This window comes from Danio rerio, chromosome 18, assembly GCF_052040795.2.
Source record: "Danio rerio strain M-AB ecotype USA chromosome 18, GRCz13ab, whole genome shotgun sequence".
NCBI classification, from domain to species: domain Eukaryota; kingdom Metazoa; phylum Chordata; class Actinopteri; order Cypriniformes; family Danionidae; genus Danio; species Danio rerio.
Window position 1 is genome coordinate 26,750,064 of NC_141038.1, and position 12,244 is coordinate 26,762,307.

General features: G+C 34.7%; 1 long non-coding RNA gene across 3 annotated transcripts in view; it reads right to left on the reverse strand.

Annotated features, from left to right (window-relative positions):
- Nucleotides 1-12,244, reverse strand: part of LOC141378836 (uncharacterized) — a 45,789-nt gene that overhangs the window by 2,900 nt on the left and 30,645 nt on the right. For 2 of the 3 annotated variants that reach the window (XR_015515000.1, XR_015515001.1), the window contains one exon: nucleotides 520-598. This is a non-coding gene — a long non-coding RNA (uncharacterized LOC141378836). Of the gene's footprint in view, nucleotides 1-519; nucleotides 599-6,111; nucleotides 6,177-12,244 lie in introns of all 3 variants that reach the window. The other variant, XR_015515002.1, reaches the window with a different exon arrangement.

Sequence of the window (12,244 nt, forward strand, 5' to 3'; positions counted from 1 at the left end):
AGAAATCCTTCAGCCACTGTTTCATCCTTTCTCCAGCGTGCAAAGGTAACTCCAATATTGATTTAGGTTTTTAAAAAGTTTTGAAAAAAAAAAAAAGTTCCCCTCTTTCGTGAAAGTGCGGCACCAACAGCGGTCGGTGGAGATGTGTACAAACGGCTGAGCAGTTGTTCAAATCTGCATTTGCTGACAGACAGCTTCGCCTATTTATCGGAATTATGAGAGATGTCGGTCCAACTCTATTTAATTGCATGAACATTTTTTAGTTTTATGCCTCACCCAAAATATAAAAATACATATAAATACATTCAGATCATTTACTGAAATAATTACTATTGGACTGTGAAGAAGAGACTTTCAATCAGCACAACAAAAACTGCTTCTGAAGACAATCACCTACTGTACCTTTAATGTAGGGAATCATCTGATTTCATTAAATGTCTCAAGGCATTTTTCAATGAGCAGGTGTAATATAAATTAATATTAAAAATTCAAATTATATTCATTCAGTGACAATCCTACCTGACTGGTGCTTGGTAACATTACGGGACCTCTTCACTGTTAACAGCAAACTGGACAAGAGGCTGCTGCTGCTGAAGAGCTACAATACAAGAAAAAGTTGGTACATAAACGGTGGCTTGCAGACTTCATTGTTTTGCACTGCTCCTAACTAGCTTAACGTTAACTTACTGGCAGTTTCATCATCTTCATGTGTTGTTGTACTCTCACTGCCACCGGTTTTAACCAAAAAATGTACTCAGCTTTTAAAATTCTGGCCTTTTCAGTACCACCTTCGTGCTTTCTATTGTCCTTTTTTTATCTTTCGAGGATCAACACTTAACAAATGATTTTGCTGATGAGCAAGGTTCCCCTGTTGGGGAGTCAAATGATAATTATCTTAACCTGTAGGCTGCATTCTGCTCGTGTAATAATAAAAATAAATAAAAAAGAGTGGAGCTGTGGTAAAATAATTAATAAAAAGACTGAGGCTATGGTCAAATGAGCAAATAAACAAATGAAAGAAAAAAAAGACTGCTGAGAGTGCAGGCAGCTAGGGACACTGGCCCTCGCGGCCAAAAAATGGACCGGCTCACCGGGAGTACTCCCAGTCCTCCGATTAGCCAATCCAGCCCTGGAATTTAGTCATTTTCATACAACTTGCTAATATCACTGAATAAATGGTTACATGGTCTTAATGCTGCCTCGCTGCATACAGTCAAGTGCGCCTTAAAAATCGTTAAAATCATGTTACATCATAGCGGTAATGCAGACTCCACTTTATTTAGTAAATACAATGAATTCTGAAAAACTAAATAAAAAGGCTAACATTTCTTTCCAGGTAGTAAGTGTATCATGCCAATTACAGAATCAAACAATAAAAGCCAATTCAGAAGTAAATGCACAACATCATATAATCAAAGATAAATCTAGGCCTCGTTTACACTGTCAGGTCTTGATGCCCAGTTCTGATTTGTTGCCTATATCGAATTTGCTTGCCTTTCCATTTACACGTTCTTTTAAATGTGACCCATATCCAATTTATGTGTTTACACTTGCCATACAATTTAAAATGTCCCACAAGCTAGGAGGGTTCCAGCATCTATGCCACACTAGTGACGATGAAAGAAATTGTCTTATATTAGCTCTGTGAAATATACAAAGTTCGCCCAACTTGATTTTGAGGCGGAGGTGAAGAGAAAAGGGCCGTCATTGTAGCTTGTTCCGTGTCCCACCATTTAAGGGAATTTGTGTGTAAGAGATAAATCTCAGGTCTGGTGGGAGCAAACTGTGGTGACTGACCACTTTTCTCCTCCATGTTTCCTCTGTTGTTGCAGTTTACCTTGTCAGCATCTCCACAAACGCTTTTCCTTCTACGTCATTAAACCACGAAGTACCACATTATCGCAAGTTTAATGATGTACAAAACGGACTGCCTCATCAAATTCTACCTGTTTACATGATAGTAGCATCGTCACATATCCAATTTATATCTGATTTATTTCCACACATGAAGGAGGCCTGAAACTAATCTCTGAATATCTGAATGTATGTTTTTTTTGTTTTTTTTTTGTGTTTACGCAGTCACAGAACAGATCCGATCTGTGTCACATATGGAATCGGAATTGGGTCACATTTAACTGGCAGTGTAAATGGGGTTTAAGAGTATAGTGAAAGTCAAAATTTTACATATGTTGAGCTTGAGAGCTCTTCACTACGGGTCGGTCTGGATATAGACCGAGACATTTTGTCCTTCTCTTTAAATGCCTTTGAAAAGCAATCAAGGGTAATGAATGGTTATTTTGCCAAAGTTAACCAGTGACTTAAAGATTTCCTCATCTTTCATTTGTTCAAAATTTATCAAAGATAATGAACAAAACCTTGTTACCAGTCACACCTGAGCATTTATCAATACCAGAGGGGAAGGCAAGTTCAAACAAGAGGGCAAAGTTCATCCTGGGAATTTTTCTTTAGATTTCAGAGTTTTTGTTGTTTTATTAAATGGCACATTTAAATCTGAGCAGCCCGCCCTGAATCCCGACCATGATTCGTTTATTAGCAAACCATACTAAATTGTACAAATAAGATTCATATGAATTAGCCACTAAATCAAAAAGTTATGAATTGGCTTGAGATTTTTCGTGAAGTCACCTGTAACAAAGTTTTCTTTCTCTTTATTTTGTGTCCTGACTGGCCACAATAGTTTGATTCTGTCTATACCAGACAAGCCAAAGTGAACATACCAGATTTATTAGTCCTGCTGTGTGAAGTAGTGTGGGCGCTACAGTAGGAATGCATCAGAAACAGAGCTGAGCATTGGTTTGCTACCAAAAACTTAACAGATTTCATAATATTTTGCAGAAATGTTATCATGGACACACCTGCGTGATAACAGTTCTTCAAATATTCTGATATTTCTTGCACATTTCGCAACACTGCTGATTTGTGAAGTGTGGCTGTAAAAGCATGTTTGTTTTTTAAGATTTATGCAAGCTGTTAATAAGTTGTTAAATAAAAGATCCGATAAGCTATGAGGTTAATTCAGATTGGAAAATGGTATCACTAAACCTTGGTATTAAACTGATGCTTGTGAAGTGAGACAAAATTACATTTGCTGAACCTGTGCAAACACTTTATTTCATAGCTTGTTTTCTACACACGTTTCATACATGAGAGCCCGTTCAAAAGAAATACACATCTGTAACTTTATCACCATTCTGAAGTTTTCTCACAACTCAAAGATTATTTGTCAAAATTGTAAACTAGATGTAAACCAGACTCAAAATTGTAATAAAACAATATTTATTTATTTATTTATTTATTTATTTATTTATTTATTTATTTATTTATTTATTTATTTATAAATAATTTATAAATAAATAAATAAATGTATTATTTGTCTGTCTGTCTGTCTGACAATCAATCAATCAATCAATCAACCAGTCAATCAATCAATCAATCAATCAATCAATCAATCAATCAATCAATCAATCAATCAATCAATCAATCAATCAATCATTTAAACATTTATATCTCAGAAATCCAATATTTCCCCCGTTAAATATGGAAAATGTATCTAGTTTAGATCATTTAATTTTGATGTAATTTTATCAACCAGGACATTAATCCTTATAATTGTGATTTTATATGGGGTTTCCTGCAATTCTGACTTTAATTCATTCATTCATTTATTTATTTTCTTGTCTGCTTAGTCCCTTTATTAATTCGGGGTCGCCACGGCAGAATGAATCGTCAACTTATCCAGCACATTTTTACGCAGCGGATGCCCTTCCAGCCACAACCCATCTCTGGGAAACATCCACACACACACATCCACACACACACTTATACGCTACGGACAATTTAGCCTACCCAATTCATCTGTACCGCATGTCTTTGGACTGTGGGGGAAACCGGAGCACCCGGAGGAAACCCACGCGAACGCAGGGAGAACATGCAAACTCCACACAGAAACGCCTACTGAGCCGAGGATCAAACCATCGAACCAGCAACCTTCTTGCTGTGAGGTGACAGCACTACTTACTGCGCCTTTAGGTGACTTTAATTTGCGCAATTAAAAGAGTTAAAATTAGTTATATTACAATTATCTCTTTTCTTTATCCAATCTGAACTATGAAATGCAAACCTGCAACTGAAAAATAATCTAAAATTGGAAGAAATTAAAAAACTAAGCAATTTTCTTATTTATTTTTACTTTGCTGTAGAAACCAGCTTCCATATATATATGAGTTCTTCACATCGCAAGTGAAAAAGCTACAGATCAAGTTTCGCATGTCAAAAAAGTCATACTTAAACGTAAAGTATTAAGATAGGTATCTGAAGTACCAATAATCAAGATGGCCTTTAAGTGGACTGACTTGCCTTATAAAGTAGTTACTCATTTCAAACAGCCCAGTGAAAAAAAATATTATTGGAAGTCTTTGAAATGCTTTGATTTTGATGATGTATTTGTATATCCATACAGTGTGTACAGTACAATCATGCTAGATTAACACACAGCAACACAACTTCTAAAATTGTAACTTTACTCTCCAAACATAGAATTCTAAGAAAGAATAAATATTTAAAGGCTCTTTCTGGAAAAGTGCTTTACTTTTATCATACGGACAGGCCGGGCAAAGGTTACATCATTACACAAGCAAACAATATATACATCTGCACAGTTTCCTAAATTAGAACTCTGAATTCGGAAACACATTTGAAACTGGTGTCTTCTAGGGAATTAAAGGTGCTAAAGGTATTTGAAAAAATATATATTACATAACAGATGAACTTGTGGTACTGCATCAAAAGATCCATTATTACAGAAAAACACATATTTGTGTGAAACAAAGGGTGTGAAACAAAATGATGTTCACACAGTGACCAAAATATCAAACACATCACTCCCTGCTCTCCTGAAGTTATTTTCCACTCCTCATTCCATGGAAACTCCCTTTATACAAACAGAGAGATACAAATACTTGACATGTTTCCTGTAACGGTCTCATGGAGCTGTATTATATGTGTGCAAATATAATATATTGTATTTTCACAGGTGTGTGTGTTTATACTTATTAAAGAAAAAAATATTACATTTTGATTGAAGAGGGAGTTCATAAATCTGTCATGAAACCTTTATAACATGACATCATGAATATTAATGAGAATTTATGCATGCTTTTGACAACTGTTATTACGTGCCATTTGAAATGCAAAGTTGACATTTTTTAAGACAGACTTAGATTTATGACAACTTGTCATAAATCTGTCATAAATTTGATTGTCATGAGGTCAATATAATTGTGTTGTAAAGTTTATAATCTTTATAAAATTGATTTAAATTAATTTCATTATTTTTGTTGATATTTTTTTGACCTCAGCTTCAGTTGAAATATTTTGTCATTATAAACTTTATTAAATGAAAAGGAGAAAAATTTACTAAAATTCATTTTGTTCCACTGAAAAAAGTTATTAGAATAATTTTAATGATACGTGTCATTCTGGTTTAGGTATACTCTAATTGATATGTTCTGGTTCTGCCCTTCTCTGCTTTTGTTTTGTAGGCAAATTTTTGTCTCATCTGCGATTACTGCTGTTGATAGTCCACCTTGTTCAATTATTAGTTTATTTGGGGTTCTCCCGCCTGGCCACACTTTAGCTTCTCATTTTGCAGACTTTGTAGCTTTTTTAACCCTTCTGAAGCAATGTTCTGCACAGTTTGCCGTCAGCTTGGCAAGTCAGTCTTCTTTTTTTTTTTTTTTTGCAAAAAAATACCTGCACATTTTCTATACTGCTATATTTTACTACAAAAAAAAAATAAATAAATTAAAAAAAAAATAAATAAATATATATATATATATATATATATATATATATATATATATATATATATATATATATATATATATATATTAAACATTTAAATTCTAGATTCACAGATGTTATTTTTGACACTTGTTTCAAATGCAACAAAGGCTCATTCTGAAAATGTAGTCCTACACGTTTCTGGAGACAGCAAATTTTGCAGCCAGAGGTACGTATGGCTGCATTTCATTTTTCAAATGAACGAGACCGGGCGGTATGACGCCATTCCTTTTTGCGCTTACCTCTTACCTTAATATGAACAGCTGTCCTGCTGTAGCCAGTTTGTCCGTTAGCTCACCATGTACGTCGGTGGACTTGAGACGCAGAGAGGAGTTGACCACGATGACGGGTTTGAGTTCGGTGAAAAAGCAGATAAGACAAAAACAGAATCCAAAAAATAAAATAAAGAAGTAAATAACAGCGTGAGAATGTGGTAAAATCTGAAAATGTGGCAAAAATCAGACGAGGGCTTTTCTTTTTCTGTATTACTTTTGAAAGTTGTTGTTTGGGATTAGGGAAGTGGGGGCGGGTCAATCGATATAATTGGTTAGGTTTATATGTCCTCCTCACATTTAGAAACAGACAATTTAGAAAGAGGTCATTAATAATTATGTTAATATAAACTTTTGGATGTCACACAGCTGTCCCCCCACTTTTAAAATGTCTGCTACGCCCCTGACCTTTAGCTATACAGTCGAAAGCTTTTCATTTGTCTTTCTGCAGTTAATGTACTTTTGAAAAATGCTTAACCAAACTTGTTGCGTTTGTTGCAACAGGCATTGCCGGTGCCCACTCGGGAAATGCAACCTGTTTGGTTCTCTCCGCCACTCCGCAAGCTTACGAGCTGTGTTTGTGTGCGAGTCTGTGTTGTGAGCGTGTTACTTAGCGTGAGCCTCCGCTGAGTGCGCGCACACAGCCAAGAACTGTGAAGGCTTTTACACTTGATGCGCTCCCTGGAAAGACAAGCATTTCTCATGTGAGAAATATCGCAAATTAGAAAAGTTGGCCAGTTAAATATGCAACTGTATGTAATGTTAATTCAGCAATAATTCTCTAGTACTGATAGCAGAACTGTCAACGTCAGAGCTTATTGATATTTTGGCCTTATATAATTTAGTACTGATACCGCTAAAGTACAGAGTTTCGATACCCATCCCTAGAGAAGGGTGGGTCAGTCAATTGGTCGGTCAGTCAGTCAGTCAGTCAGTCAGTCAGTCAGTCAAACAGTCAGTTGACAGCGGCCTCTGGTGGGTTTATGCTAGAACAGCAGCCACGAATGGCACTCGCAAGAGAAATTTGAGATTTAATAAAAGCATACATAGCGGCCTCTCGTGGATTCGTGAAAACAAAAGCTGCCAAAAAACATACCTCCTAGGACATATTTCGCAGTCTCCAGAACTTTATATAGAGGTAAGTTTTCAGAATGAGCCTGAGTTGGTAAAATATGTGGCTAAAAATAGCTATTAACTTTTTCTTTCTTTTGTATTTTCTCTTTTTTTTTGTTAAAATTTTGGCAGGGCAAGTAAAAATATGAACCACTGATCCAATCTGGCCAGTAGAACAAATCTTTAGCTTTGAACCCTGCCCCCTTCAACTGAAGATTTGCCAGCAAAATTCAATATTCTTTAAAATATTAAATGTTTTTCTTATATTTATAAAAACTCAGCACTGACATATTTTGGATTTTCAACATATCTTACTTGACTACACCAAAACAGTTGTGAGATGTCATATAAACATATTTCTAAGAAGTGCAATGTGTTTCTAGATGCATTATCATTCCTCAGATGCATTAGTGTATGGAATATGTCTTGGCACTCCAATGACAGCACACATTACAGGGAAGGCAGTCAGCAGGCTCTATCACCTCTAATGACTTCTCCATGCACAACAAAAGCTTGCTCATTACACTAATGTGCTTTATGGTGCACAAACTGCATGATATTATGACAAGACTAGTGGCCCTATTTCTACTTGTAAGCACAAATGAAACACAAGCTCCCACTGCTAAAATCAATTTACGTTTAATTAAATGGCCTGTCTTTTGCTTCGAAATGAAAGTGGCACTGTAGATTTTAGATGGATGCAACAATAACATTGTTCTGATAGGAAATTAATAAAGGAACAAACTAATGATTTGCTGTCAATTGTGTCTCGTTCGAGCCTTACTGATAGGTTTGGGGGTCGGGGGTTGGGGGGAAATTACATTTTGAACATTTTGTCAGACACTGGACTTAATTTGGTCTCCTACAGGCATTATTTCTATGCCGTACTAAAAGCCATCATTCAGGTGCAGAGGAAATCTGTCCTGGGGTGCAATATAATTACTCACACAAGCAGGCTGGAATTCCACCTGGAGACAGAACATATGTGATGTCTCCAGATGCCATCATTTAGCAAATAACTTGCTGCAAGACTCAAAACTATATATTCTGCAGACTATAAATGGAAGCAAACATCATGTTTCATTGTGAAATGTAGTTTGGGCTAACATTTAGATCTGAAACCACATGCTTTTAGCTGTCACAAATGGTGTTGCAGCTAATAATGGATCTAAATGCAACACGTTTACTTTTATTTAACACACCATCGAACATGCAGGAGAACAATTACAAGCACAAGTCAATAGACCCTTTTCACAAGTCGAGGATGATGTGTTTAATGGTCATCTTCTTAAATCAATGAAAGTTTTTAATATTTTGACTTTTTTTTTCAAAACATATGTACATTTAAAGCTATACCTTGTGTTATACACTACTGCATGGTCAAATGTTTGGGGTCAGTATGATTTTTAAATGTTTTAAAATAGGCTTATCCTGCTCACCTCTTACAACCTCTAATCATCATAGATTGCTGGAGAACATCAAATCCACACAAACTACAATCCTACCTCAATATGAACTACAAGTCTTGTCATGCAACACACACACCTGCTCCAAGTCTCCATTGATTACACTCCCACAGCTGATACTGTTCATGGACTGATTACACACACACACATATTCAGCTCACATTGATACTTTCACGGGTGAGTCTTGTTAAACTAAATTGTGAACATTTGCCTTTGCCTTGCTTTGCCGAGTTTTGACCCTCACCTTGTTTGTTTGTTTATTTACATTGTTCTGCTGCCTGCCTTTTGACTATCATTTACTGACCCCAACTCTAGATTGCCTTCATACATCTGTTAAACCCTGTATTGACTGTTGCTCGTCTGACTATTTCTCATAAACATGTGTTTGGATCGGCACTCCCTTGTCCAGTGTCCCATTCACATTACATCACCAATGCTGCATTTATTTAACCAAAAATACAGTATAAATTGCAAAATTGTGAAATGTTATTGCATTATAAAATAACTGTTCAAAATTAGTTTATAATTTAATTTAATAATTTATTTGAGTAATTTTTATGATTAATTTTCAGCTTCATTACTAGTCACATAATCCTTCAGAAATCACTCTTATTATCATGATTATTATTATTATTAATTTTATCATTATTAATGGTGATAGTAATAAAAGAAATAATGACAGGAGTAATACTTTCATTTGAAAATGCATACAATCAATAATAAATAAATATTTAATAAATACGTATTGAACAATTATTATTTTTTTTTTACATTTTATAAATGCCACCTTGATAAACAGAATTATTTTCTTAAAATAATAGTAAAAAAAATTACCCCAAACTTTTGACTGGTAGTGTTTAATCTTTGCATCAAATAAGTAAAAAGCAAGATGTTTTTAATGAAGTGTCTATGGACAGGACAGTACATTAAACATTGTTCTCTTTTCTGGCTACCCTTAATAGTTTCACACATTTTGTTTCCGTTTTCTAAAAGTGGTGATAACACTATCATAAAGTCTTTCTTTTGTAATTTAAGAGAATTTGAATGCAAAAAAAATATTTGTGGTACTCTTACATTCACTGATCTATTGGTTTACACAACTATGTTGACTTCTGTTGCTGAGAAAACCGGAAATGTCAAAAGTGTTTACACCACAACAAGAGCTGAACCAAATTGAGAGCATAAAGGAAATAACCGAACAGATTAAAGGTGCAGTAGGTGATTGTCCTCAGAAACATTCTTGTTGTGCTGGTTAAAAGTCTCTTCACATTCCAGTATTAATCTATAAAGTAAATGATCAAAATGTATTTATATGTATTTTTATATTCTGGGTAAGGCATAAGATTAAAAAATATGTTCATCCAATCAAAAATTGTCTGGCCGATAATTCCTACAATTCTGATAACTAGCCCAAACTTTCTGTCCGCAAATGTAGATTTGTACAACTGCACACTTCTATTGACACAGATTCATCATTTATGCATGCACATATGCCACAGTTACGTGCCACGGTTTTAACAAATGCTGAAACTTTTTAAAATCTTGAATATTGGAGTTACGCTGGAGGAAGGATAACACCATGGCTGTAGTATTTCATTAGACAGGTAATATTATGTTTTAAAAGTATTTTAGTCACGCAAAGCTGATGTCGATTTTGTTGTTAAGAATGGGCTATATATAAATATAGAAGTGTTGTTCAGCCCCTGAAATCTTCCGGTGAAAGATTGATGTGACTATTTTAAATTTCATAAGGGACCTTTTACAACATCGATAATGTAGAATTTTTTATTTACTTTAACAACAAAACATCAGTAAACAGCACTATTCCACCTTGCCTGCTTTATGAGGTCAAGTTGGTTTTATATTCACATTGGTTTATTTTTTAACAATGGCAACCTGTGGTGCGCTCCCTGTAGTGTCTGGTACTCTCAATATTCAGTCTGAAATAGCATGCAAGTATGGCTTAGTAATAAGTGTAATTCCTGCATGCCGCTGACCAACCACTAAGCATACAGTAGTCATCTTAGGACAAAGCGCGTGAAAGAGTGAGATTGATTTCTTCTTTTGTGGCCGCTTTGCTGCCCCTATTGGTCTCTGTTCAAGTAGGACGAAGGACAAATTCTTGAGACTTACTTTGCACTACAGTGATGATGGTTTTAAGATGCATCAGGGATGCCTTGAGACAGCATATTTTGCATTACAATATAATTATTATTATTTACATTAAAATATTTGTTCACAGAAGATACGCGGAATGCTTAAATATTATTTACAGGATATCCAAGAGAATATTATATTCTTTAGAAGGGATACTGCTTATTATTTTCTACTTTTAATATGAAAAACACAGAAAAACATTTATTTTGTTCAAAAGTGAAAGTTATTAAGGCAAAATGTGCTTTTATTTCAGTTTCAGTCAACGTTGATGTTCAATAAATAATCATAGATATTAAATAGTGTGTGTTTACATTAATTCTTTTAAAATCAAGGAATGTACCCTTCATTCAGTAACAACTTGTAATATGTGTACAAAACTTATCAGTGAACTATAAGGGCTAAAAATAAAATAAATAAATAAAACATCATAATTGTAATCGAGTTATAATGTTTAATTAATCAAAATTTTGATTTTAGGCTAAATCACCCAGCCCTACGATTATGTTACACTTCTGCTTTTGATATATATATATATTGGACCATTCTAGAAATCCATCAAATGTTTCAGTTGGGAAGAGAAACCAACAGGCACAACTTCACAAACATAAGCCAAACAAAAATGTAAAGATTCACTAAACTAAACTAAATTCTCTAAATCTTGGTTTCATGAATGTTACTTAGTTGCGATACCTGACATCAGAGTAGCCAAGTTCTGGCTAGGCTGGGTCTAGCAGCAAGGCTGGGTCATCTCTGACTCAAGCAATCAAATTTAATGACTTTAATAAGAAGACAAATGCAGGTTGCATTATTTTACGTCCGAAACCAAAGTGGACATTCTTAAGTGCACTCAATAAATCCCACAATGCATTTCAATAGTGATTGTACACCCAATGTACACTCAAAGACTACAGAATAGTCTTAATGCACTGTCTGACCCCATGCACCTAATGAATTCTGCATCTGACCACAAGATTGCATCCACAACATGATGCAAAGTAATCTCAAACACTGTTAATGTTTATATTATATTTTATTATTACTCAAATTTACTCACTCATTTACTTTAAGTGGACTATGTTAGTGCACTAATAGTGAATATGAGGGTTTAGTGGGTGATTTTTGATACAGCTTAAACCTTTAGCATATTTGGTTGCCAGTACCTAAATTTTTAAAAGTTAATTAAGCTAAATTAATTATTGCTAAATCTAGTTTTCACTCCTGTGTATACTGAACTTTGTGTGTACATAACAAGGTGTAAAAGTTTAAATGACAAAATGATTTAGCTACTACAAGTACACACACCTAGTGCTGCTTTTCAGCAAAATTTCACACATAGCACACAAAGAAAACACACGCGACTATGGCTAATACCTC